Below are 12,661 nucleotides of genomic sequence, written 5' to 3'. Positions count from 1 at the left end.
GACCTTGGCGGGGCTGTGTTCGTACGTGTAAGGTTGAGTGTGTGATTGATTCAACTCTAGAAATTAAAAAAATACATATACATACTATATCATTTAAAGATATGTTAGAACCACAGTGTGTGTATATATACAGTATAAATGTATATGCATGCAACATATATTTATGCATCAGCGTGCACATAAGGCTCATACAGGCGTGCCAACCTTGGTAAAATTAGAACGTCATATTGAGTGTTGACAGAAATGCTGAGAGCGGGGAAGCAGTGGAGGAATTTTGGAGGTGACATGGCCTATCTGTCATGAGGTGCAGCTGCTCCTGTCAGGTAGGGGGGGTGTGTGTGTGTAAATCAGGTCTTGCTTGTCCCAAAGTTTGACCACAGAGCTGATTGCCCCCAAAGCTTGATGGAAAAATCAGGCGTCCTCCGTGCAGACTTCCTGTCGAAAGGAATCCTTTGGACTTTCAAGGTCTCACTCATGTTGAAGATTTTGTCCTCGGGATGCTCTGAACATAAAAACTTCCAAACAGATTGTGAAACTAGAATGAGACTGGATCGGGCAGGAAGATGTGACGAAGGCTTTAGTATGTTCATCTGAGCGTGTGTTTAACATCTGCACCTCGCTCGTGTCAGCAGCCGCACGCGTGTTTCTATTCCGGAACTTCCTGCATTAGAGGATTGCATTACAGATTCTAACTGTAATGATTCCTTGTAAATGTGCTGCCAAGCAAAGTCCTGTGAATATGTGAACGCGTGAACGCCATGTGGAGGCCACGTTATCTCAAGTTCAAAGTGCAGGCGCTGCGTCTTTCTTCTCTCTGAAGCGGCTTACTCACCCCTGGAAAATGCTTTTATGATAAGAGCAGAGTGTGTCAGATGCTTGGATATCAAGCAAACATGGAGCAGACGTGCTGACCTGACCTATTGTGTGTCAGCTGAAAGAAGGAAGGGTCACTTATAAAATACATTTCATTCCTCAGCTATATATATATATTAGGCTACTGAAGAATATTTGTGAAGTCATAGTATAAACTTTATTGATATGGCTCCTGTCCTGCAACAAATGGAGGCCAAGGTGCTTTACAAAAAGAAAGGAAAGACTGGGCGTTTCAAATGTCAAAATAGAAGAAGCCCTAACAGAAGCCCTAAGTTCAAACCTATATTTTCTAATCACTTTTATGAGCTGAGCTGTGCGGCTGCCTGTAGATAGTTTGAAACCCTGTGTCAAGTCTGTGAAGTGTGTCTCTGCATTCACACACTGCAGCGCAAACAAAAGGAGTTGTGGGACCAAGAGTGTGGCACTAAATCAGGAACACTCACCCAGAGTCATTCCCCAGACGGACACATGTAACTTAATCTTCTGGGGACACGTCTTCATCCCCAAGAGACTGAGTCATCAATCAAAAGAACTCTTGTGTTTTCGTGAGATGATTTTGTTTTTAGGGAAATCCTACAGATTTATCCAACACTCCAGTTATTGTCTGAGAAAAAAAGCCATAAACCAAAAGCATCTGTAAGAAACACCCTGAAATTGTATTAACTTAGCCTGCTGGTGAATTTCATCTTACTCTCCGTTATAAACAATCTTGCCCAATTATTACAACCACTGTGGCAACACAATCATCTGAACATACACAGACACTCTCGCTGATTACCAGAGATTCTGAACCACTTTTGAATCACTAAGTTGCAATTTTGAAACACAGAGCTTTATCACTGGTGCTCTTGAGTCTTCTCAGGACTGCATCTGGAGGAGGCAGATAAAAGAAGTCAGAGGAGTGAGAGAAAAGTCTTCAAGCTGACACTATCCAGCCATCTGTGTGAGGGACTCTCAGATAGCCCCATGCTGACAGATAAATCAGCCTCTGCCGTCCTCCTTTATCTTCATACAGAGAGGACAGATTGCCACAGAATGTATGTCTGCACATGAAGCGCAGAAGAAGGAGCAGATTGTTCGGCTCTTGTCACAGATGGATCAGAGGTCTGGATGGATGGATGGAGTGTGTTAGCTGTGTGTGTTGCAGTGTCTATTGGCCCAGACTGCCAGACTCCATACGTAGCAGCGCTCTGGGTCCAGGAAATGACAGTGATTATTCCAAATGCCCCTGTGTCCCGGCGTCCCTCTCAGTGATGGATATGGTATGAAACAGAGGGGAGACGTGGCCTCACCATCACATTTTGTTCCCAACATTGAGCCTGCCTCTGCTGCTCCATTCTGAAGACTTTGAAAATAAAACTTCCAGTCCAAACTTTGGAAAAGCCAGCATGTCATTTTGTTAGTCACAGCTGCTTTGGAAACCTTCCCAGATTCCTCATAGGCTCTTCTATCAAGGTGGAAGGAAAAATAGCTAAACGTTGAGGTTGATTTCTAACAGGTTTCACAGGGTGCGGCTGTTTTCCATCATCCAAAGAAAAGTTTAAACCAGACATGGCGTATCTCCTTACCAACCCTTGTTTTAATGTTATTTATATATTTATAAGTTATATCCATACACTCTAATACTAAAATGCATTCCCACATTCCTAATCAATCAAAATTGCTTCCCGATAACCTCTACATGTAATAATGTAAAGCTCAAGTTAAACATCATATTCATGCTTGAACAACATTTATGTTTGAAATTGCGTCCAGAAATTCATCTCAAACATTCCGAGTGGACATCCTCCTCCTGAATGGATCTGGGATGAGCAAGTAAACAAGCAGGCACCCGAGGGTCATAAAAGGTGTCTGGAGCAAGCTGCTGCACATCCACGCTCACATTCCTGCCAGCTGACAGGACGACCAGAGGCAACAGAGACGTAAACCTTTGGTCACTGCAGAGGGACACGGCTGTGCTCACACATGGACGCACACCTGGATCAGAAAAGACGGATTAGAAATTTAAAATGCACGTGAATGTACAGACTGGCTGTGACTCAAGTAGATCTGATCTGACCTGACATTTGGACATGTAGTCTTCAAAGAAACCCAACACCAGACAGGAAGAACATGCAAACACCACACGGAAAACTCAATTCTGATGTCACTCTACAGAACATTCCTGTCAACTCTCAGTCCTTCAGTTAAAAAGTTTTGGAGATGTTTGTAATGCCACAGGAGTTTGTATCTCTTGTCTTTATTGCATTGCTCATCCCTGCTCTCCTGTTCCAGTTAAGCACTTGATAAGCACTTGAATCAATAAACCGCTGACCAATCACACCGGAATTTGGTAAAGTTTAGTTCATGAGACATAAACTAAACAAACATAAACCAGTCTTAGCAGTTGTTCTGTTTACGATCTCCAGGCAATCCAAGTTTTGCACTTGTTCGTTCTCCGGGCTTGCAGATGTTTGGAAGGAATTGAGCCACAATATATTACACATAACGCACCATTACGTTTCAATAACATGACCCGAGGAAACTCTGCTTAAGATTATGTTTCCTTAGATACGTCGGGTGGAGCTTTTATTTGACATCAGCGTCTGTGAGACACGTATCTAGATGGGGCTGTTGCCGAATAGAGTCTAATAATTAAATTACTGTGCTGTGTGATTTGTTTGTGAATCGTTGCCATGAGCAACCAGGACACAGCAGGTACAGAGAGATGGATGGGCCTTGGCTCGGGGATTTTCCCTTTGCATGGGCCCTGTGTGGACTTAACCCAGGGCGCTGAGTAATGCTGCTGCTGCTGACCGCTTTGCTTCAGGCCTCTTGTTTTGCGATTCCAGACAAATGTAACAACGCAACAATAGAGTGAGCGCTGCTGTAATAAGAAAGACAATAACAAGAAACATCTTGTCATCAAGTGTAAACTCCCATGCAGTGGAGGGAGAAATACTCCAGCGTAAGTCCAGCGTAAGTATTTCTATTTACGTCTAAGGAAAATATACTTGAGTATCTCAAACTGAAACAGTGTGGAATGGTGCCTGGAATCGCTATTTTCATGCAAAATGAATAAAGGCGTTTTTTGATTCCTCTGTGTAAACAGACTCCTTTTATATCTTTCTCCAGTTTGCAACAAAATTCTCAATAGAAATGTTTTGTTTTAAATCAAATGCAGAATGTTTCCAAAACAGGAACCAACTGTCTAAAACTGAGCTAAAACAAGGCTGAAATACAAGGTTTTTATCTGACAGCTATATTTTATTATACAGTATTTGTAAAATCTGAATCCACAAAGTCACTTGAGCTGATATGAATATATTCCTCTGTAAAATAAAAATCAAAAAGAAGAGAAAAGAAGACAGAAAGAAGGAGAATTGCTAAGTACCACAAAACTGTACTGTGAATGTATATTAAAGTATTTACACACACATACACACACACACACACACACACACACACACACACACACACACACACACACCTGGGTTCCACCTTTGCACGCTCCCCCTCTAACAACGTGCCCCGAGCTGCTGCACACTTGGATGAAACCATAAATTGTGTCAGAGGAGTCACAACGTGGGCGTAAACTGGGACAGAGTTCCCTTGCTGCCGCCTGACACTGGTGAATTAGCTGCACGCCCTGATGGATTACCTGCGTCTGACCTGTGCTGCTAGTTGCGATTAATCTGTCCGAAGCCATCTGGGGCCCCGCTAAAATTATTACCTGACTTTTATCGGCTGAAAACAGACACTGACGGGGAATGTTGCAGCCAAACACCAAGACTAAGCTGCTTTCTGTATAACATTTCCATATTCAGTCGTTAACTCAGAAAAATATTTTGCGTTCTCCTACATAAATGGCAAAAGCATAAGCAGCTCCTTCTTTGCATCAGAGAGTGATTGGAGCCGTGCATCTTATCACAGGCACAGTCCTCCTGATCGCTCTGCTGCATTGTTACCTTGTGCTTGTGAAGACATTTGCTGAGGTCATTTCAGACACTGGAAACTCTGTCCCACTACAGTCTAATGGACGAAAAGTATCAGTGTGATCTTTTCAAAAGGAGTTTCCTCAGCTTGCCAAGTGCATTACATGTCAAAGCAGGAATTTGACTTGGCGTTGTCTACTTAGGAAGGAGAATAAAGCAATAACTTCAAAAAAACTCTCATACAGAGATGGTGTTATTTTCTAAGCTTTCCAATCCTACACAGTTTACCAATGTAAGTCCTCAAAGAATACAACATGTACATCCTTCAGACAGAAAAGATGGAGGTGATCAAAGTATAAAAGTGGTCAAACTTGTTTCTGAGCCTGTGTTCAGTCTCGCCCTGACACGTGTCAGTTATCTCCACGAGCTCTCTACCATGAAAGGCCATCGACCCGAGGCTTCACTGATCTGCATCCGTATAATGAAACCAGGCACCGAGGAGGCCGATGATGAATGCAGGCAATCTGTAGGGTGGATGTTTACTGCCTTCTGACACTGTTATTGAGATTGATATAACCCAGCTCAGGAGCTGCCGCATCCATGACAGAGGACATGGACCCTGCTCACTCAAGAATGTCCCTCAAAAGCCAATTTACAACAAAGACATATGCACGCAAGACCACTGGCAGACATTGTCTCTATGCTGCAAAGCTACACTGCCCTGCTACACACAAGCAACTTATTCTGTAGTTAAGTAAGATTTAATGTTTTAAAAGATCCTATCAAGCCGGTATGCTTCTGCAGGCTACAATGAGCCAACAAAATACTTCTTCTTCTACGTTTAAACTTATTTTAAGATATGTTAAGCTTCACAACTTGTTGAGGATGCAAATTAAACAGTTGTCCTTTTCTAATTTCCTTTAGGTTTCTTATTTCAAAACCGTTGCAATGCTTTAAAACACAATGATCCTCTTGAAATCAGAAAATCATGTATGTATGTATGCACTATATGTATGTATGTAACATGAGGATCGTTCACATCATCAGTAATCCCTTTGGAGTCAAGAGTTCACAGTGGATTGATGCATCTCTGCTGCTCTGTCAGACATGTGCTTTTTATTTGGTCACCAGGCAGTCGCTTGCCTTATCGACCAAACAAAGCCAGCTGAGAATTCACTTTGTTGGGGATGTTGGCAGTTCACAACTGAAATGTTCTAACTTTTAATAAAGTCAACATGACAACTCAGCTTAACTTTCACAAACATTGTGATCTACGTTTGGCAGTTTCATGATAGAAATTGATAGAGATTGAGTTTTGGTAACAGCACCTATGTCACACACTCTTTCCCACGCAGAAACTCAAATGTTTTTTCAGTGAATCAGCTCAAAGTTCCTTCAAATGTTTCTGTGTCCGACTCTGGACTCTGCAGATTTCAATGTGTCTTGAATCATGATTCACCATTTACCCAACAACAGTATTCAAGGCAAAGGTAAGCACGTTTTTTGAAAAATGGAACTACAAAAGCCCAGAACAGCAACTGATCAACTGAGGATGCGTATAAGTTCAGAATGGAAGTGGCGTTTCATTTTTCATGTTTGGAAAATCTATTTTGATACCTTGAATGTCAGCAGGGATGCTCTAAAACTTTTGTGAGATTAGATTTTCTGTTGAGCTTCCACAGGATTTGCCATGTCTAATACTGAAAAACAAGACTTTTTCCAGTAAAAGTTCAATTTAAAAACACGCAAAGGTGACAGATCTGAACAACTACTGTCACAGATTATTACGAGTGATCCTCTGAACCTTGGATCACTGCTATTAGAACCAGACGTGGTCTTTGCAAAGAATATTTGATGGGAGTCGAGGTCCAGCAGGATTGTGGTGAATTCATTTCCTCCATAGGATTCGTGGGTGGAGCATCGGGGGCTTGTGGGCGCTGCAGAGGGGCAGTAGTTGTCTAGGAGAAGTTAGGAGTGACACGCAATTAGTCAATGTGACCGATATCACCTCAGTGGAAAGAGGCTGGAATAGAGGCCCGTCTGTACTGAACAGCTGCGGAGGGAAACTGGCCTTTGCCTTTCTTAGACATGTGTGAGAGAGAGAGACAGAGAGGGAGGGAGCGAGAGAGAGAGGGAGGGAGAGAGAGCATGTGTGTGCACTTACAGATGGGATGGAGGAGGGGAGACGAAGAGGAAGAGAAAAAAATGTAGGTTTTAACAGCCTACCCACATCTGTTTATTTAGAAAAGAAACCATTGTGTCATTCAGTTATTCTAACAACCTACACCGGGGCCAATGTTAGTCCCACAATGACGGCTTTTTAAATACACAGTTTACACTCCTATGAAGTGGCCTCATAACTGCGTTGGAGCCTCAGGAACGTGCCAAATGGGGGAACATGTGAGGGTTTCACATTCCCTCCCTCACTACCCTGACGTCTCTGTAGCAGCCTGTGATGCCAGGGGTTGGCCGGGAGAGATCTGGTGGGGGCCGTTTGGGCCCATTTGTCTTGGTCTCGTGTGCTTTTTCTGGGTCTAATCTCTTAAATTGGTACTAGAGGTTTGGAGGGGAGCCAGAAAACTGTAGGGATTCCTGGGATACAACAAAACTAAAAGCCGTGTCAGATGTTGAGATGGCATTCTGTTGTGTGTTCTGCTGTTTACATATCCTATCATCTCTACAGTCAGTGGCTGGAGAGCATAAATAGCAGAGATGTGGACATGCAACCAAGATTGCATAGATCCTTGATTAAAGAGGTCAGTTGTGTGTATTGTGTAGTGGACCAGCAAAGTCTCTGGACTTCCATCATACACTGCAAAAACAGAACAGAACGAAGTCTCAAATCAACAAACCAATACAGTGTGATTACAGATGGAATCAAGTGGTGAGATTTCAACAAGTGCAAAGATAATCCACATTTGTATACCTGGTTTATGTTCCACATTACACATTGTATGATATTTTATTACTTGAAAAGAGATAATTCACAATTCATTTTTTCTTCAACAAAGCGGAGCCTTTTCAAAAAAACAGGTGATCAGGGTATTTTGGTTTGTAGTGATTATTTGTGTGTAATACTGCCACTTGCTTGCTCTTGCTGTTCTCCTGGTTTGGGGATTAAGGTCATATGTCTGTGACAAGCGTGAGGTCTTTATTGCAGGATCCATATGTGCCTGTGTTTGTCTGCAGAGATATGAAAAGCCTTCAGGCCTGTATAAATAGCTGCTTATACAGGCTGATGGCTAAGCAGCATGTGTTACAACAGCTGGCTGGTGTGATATGCTGTGCACAGAGAGCCGCCATAGATTCTGCCAGACTAACTCCAACTGCAACTGCACTTGACTGAGCTCCTTTCATGACCGTGACAGATTTATATCATAACTTAATCTATGACTCTGATGCTACCTGCTCAGTTTATTTATTATTGTAATTGTGACAATTGTTTTGCTTAGACTTCATACATAACGGCCACAGTTACACCAACAGTTACAGATTCAGGTTTTAGCTCACATGTGACACACTGACAATGACTCTGTTTGTCATCCAAAAACAATATTGTAATTATCCGTTTTACAATATATCCTTCCCACTCGTATCTCTTCTACCTTGTTTGTTATGTATGATCACTTACAAAGCTTTTAATCAAATACCAGCATTGCCGAGATGACATTTTCGTTAAACATTCACCTTACGCTGGCCATGATTTTGTCAAATCAGACATGCTACATCACAGGAAATCTATTTCTTCTTCTGCTACCACTAAATATGTACATACAGAATGACGTCTGTAGCCAGAACGCAGGTATTGTAACACAGCTTTGAGGAAAAGTGTAAGTATTCTGTATTTATGGAAAGTGTGTGAGGAGCAACAATTTCAGTTAATATCTCTGAGTGGACGTGAATTGAATTATGATATTCTTCCATTCTGGAGAACAGTGAAAGTGTTGTATGGATATTAAGCCCTGCAGGGGAATTTCCCTAAAACGCTATGTGATTTCCAGGGAAAGTTGGATTTTGCAGCTAAAAATTACATTTTTAAATACAGGGATTTGGTGATTCCTGCCATTATCTGTCACTGTAATGGCTTTGTCTATCAGTCTGAGCTTTGCTCTTTGTAGATCACAGTAATTGCAAAGTCATGAAATCAGCACAAATCTCTGGAAGAGGGTGGGGAGTGCAGAGGCAAATTAATATACAGACATGAAGGAAGGAAATGAAGTCTTAATCTTGTTTGGTTCTTTTCCAAGTGACTTATCACTTGCCATTATTGCTTCTCTGAAATCCCAAAAAGGAAGCAATTTGAATGGATAGTTCCTGCCAACTCATTTCCTGTATTCTGATATTTCCTTTTTCAGACACTACAGTATAGACTCTGTGCCGCTCTGCTGGGATTCAGCTCACTCACTCAAATCCCTGCTAACAGCTTTCTGCCTGGCCAACAGCAGCAGTCTAGTGTATGAGATCCAGTCTAGAAGTTACAAGGTGGGGTAAGAATAACTTATAGGATGTGTACATCTACTTCACAATTCTCTTTAATGGTTTTAATGTGATGAACCAAGAAAGTCATGTTTTAAATGAATACACCCTGTTTTTGTTGCTGTGTCCACAGTATGAGCAGCTGATTATTATCACACACACACACACACACACACACACACACACACACACACACACACACGCACACTCTTCAATGTCATTTTTACTTACACATTTATTCTGATTCTATCAAAAGCAAAACTATTTATCATAAAGACTTTCCACTGTTTGTTTGTTTTTTGCAATTTGTTTTTATCGAAGCAAACATTGTACGTGACATTGTGCATACAGTTGTAGGATATTTTGATGGATCATTTTTTATACAGATAGAGGGGAAAGAGGAGAATGAGAGAGCGATAGAGAGAAGGAAGGAAGGTTGCATTATCACTACTGTTGTTGTTAACTGTTGAATAAGTCATGAATTAATCTGTAGGCAACATTTACCAATTGATCCAAAGTTCACAATTTGCAGAGTCAACTTTTATATGTAAGATATGTTAAAGTTGTCAGTATGACCAACAAAGCCCATTATGTTTTGCAAGACATAAAATCTTAGTCGCCTGTTGACTGTCACGTTTAGATGCACATTAAATCATTAATTGCACTGCGATTTAGGCAATATATCAGCTTTTCAAATACAATTCAAATACATTCATTCAGGCATACAAATGTCTAAATGTCAGAATCCTATTGTCCATGCATGCACTGTATGTGGCTTTATTTCATTTTTAGTGAGCACAAATACCCTGAGTATTGAATGTTTTGAACACCATTACGTTTATCCCCTAACGGGATTGTTGTTGCAAGACTTGGGGTTTAATTGAGCCGTCACAGTACAAACATTCCGCTCTCGGTGCAGCACATCTGGTTTAAGCAAACTGCTGCTGGCAGAGACGAGCGTGTTGAATATTTTGATCAGCTTTGTTTTCCTTCTGCTAGATTGAAATTGTTTGTTTGAGGAGTGTAGCTGCCAGCATAAGTTGCGAGTAGAATACATCTGTGCTGATACACTAATTAGCAATGGACTCTGAATGGCAACATTGCAACACATCCAGTTTCATTCTCAAGAAACCAATACGCTAATACTTCAGCTGGGTTGCCTCTGTTTCATATTGCATTGGTACACAAGCCTTTGGAGACAATGGAGATGTTGGTGTATGGAAATCTTTTGTGGAAGCACACAGTGTTTCCATTCTTTGTGCTGGAGGGAAAAGCAGAAGCAGGACTCCTGAGGTATTGAGTTCCCTGTATCCATCATTTTCGACGAGTTGGGACCTTGGAGTAGCGCCAGCAGCGTCTGCGCTAGCCAGCCGTAACTGACATTGAGTGCATTGTTTGCAGTGGGAAGCTCACGGCTGTGGCCTAAAGGTACATTCCTGAGATCAGAATGCTGTTTGAAACACAAACAGCCTTTGTGCCCTCCCTGCTCTCTTTCCCTGACTCCCTCATCCACATCAAGCCTCAAGAACTAAACTGCCTTCTCCTGCTCAAGTGTCAACATGTGGGCTATCATCTTACTCACACCCACACACACCATTGAGGATGAGGTCCAGGTTGATCTTATAGTGCCTATCTAAGGTTTTTGAAAGGAGACTTGGAATCAAAACGTTGAGTTCTTTGGATGTTCAGTTGCATTTTTCATGGTCAGAGAACAGTTCATAACACTTCATAGTGGAGGCTGATGTCAGAGCAGCAGTGACGTAGTCTGCACTTTATGATGGTGATTTATAGGTGAAACACTCCCGGCTTAGTTTAACTAATGACTTAAGTAATGGGTAATAAAATGTATTAATAACCTACAGATTGACAATTATTTTCTCCATTTCAGTGATTTGGGGTTTTTCATATTGTGGCGTTCTGTAGTTGCAGATCAACATCTGCAGCCTTGATTACAATCAGGATATTTTTTTGCAATTTTAAGTTCAACTTGTCCTCATCAATAAAACTCTTTGGAAAACCATCATACGCAGTGTGAGAAAATGTTTATTACTGATGTCCAATCAGTTCAGGGTTACATGCAAAAGCCTGTAACTCTTTTAATGGGAGACACATTTTTGGACTGAATCACTTTATGTCATTGCTGTATATCAGCGGTTGCAAAATAGATGAACTCCATGAAATTCCCGTGCGATCCCACAGTCAAATTTACAATCTTTGCATCTTGTTGTTTTTCAAAGTGGCTGTCACATTATCTTAAAGCGAACCTGGCATTTAATGAAAACTGTTTTAGATGTGAATCCTGATCGATCTAGTCCAATGAACACAAAAACATTCTGATAACGAGCGCCACAGAAATGCTATTTCTGATGTACGGCATGTTTACTTTATTGTTTGATGTACTTTGCTTCTCCTCCAAGCTCACATGCCACTCAAAAACTTTTCGGGCCTTGACAGCCCTGTTACCATGGTGATTGGCACCGACGTACTTTCATGAATCACACAAAACAGAGAGTTGTAGAGTGTCGATAGCCTGAACCAGAGATTGAGATGGAATACACCAGAATGCAATGCAGCCATGCATGGGCGACTCTCCCTGGGGCGGCAGTGGCTCAGTCCATAGGGGATTCAGCTTGGGAACCGGAGGGTCGCCGGTTCGAGTCCCATATGGACCAAGAAAGTGGACTAACGTCTGGAGAGTTGCCATGTTTGCCTCCAGGGCACTGCCGAGGTGCCCTTGAGCAAGGCACCGAACCCCTAACACTGCTCCACGGGCGCCGTATAATGGCTGCCCTGCACCCCCTCTGTGATGCATGTGTTTGTGTGTGTGTGATATGAGGGGGTGCAAGATAAATTTCAATTGCATGCAAATTTGCTGTGAATTGCATGCAAAATGACGATTAATAAAGTATCTTAAATCTTAAATCTTAAATCAGATGCTGGATGATGATGAACACTTTCTACCTTTATACATTGCAGACTGTAGTGGTGATTTGCTCCAGAAACAACTGGGACATTTTCTAAGGAAGGCAAAACAAGTCCCTTCTCCAGGCAGACGCTGCATTTCTGTGAAGGTTATTTCACAAGATTGAAACAAACGATAGAACGCTGGTACCTGCCTCCCCTCTTGCTCTATTAAACCCTCCACCCTCCCGCTAACATACAGAACTGGTCCCATACCTACATACCTACAACCACTCCATATACTGTATACTGACCTGAAGTGAAGGCAGTAGCTCAGTGGGTAGAGCTTCCACTTCGGAACCGGAGGGTCGCCCGTTAGAGTCCCTGCCGAGGTGTCCCTGAGCAAGGCACCGAACCCTCAAATGCTCCCCCCCTCTGTAATGGGTGGTAATGTAAGGTAAAAAAAAGTATTCTTGATCATTGTCAAATATTTGTAT

The sequence above is a fragment of the Genypterus blacodes genome, unplaced genomic scaffold (assembly GCF_046128005.1).
Source record: "Genypterus blacodes isolate CSIRO-AG114 ecotype Tasmania unplaced genomic scaffold, CSIRO-AGI_Gbla_v1 ptg000061l_1, whole genome shotgun sequence".
NCBI classification, from domain to species: Eukaryota; Metazoa; Chordata; class Actinopteri; order Ophidiiformes; family Ophidiidae; genus Genypterus; species Genypterus blacodes.
This window is presented reverse-complemented; position numbering follows the sequence as displayed.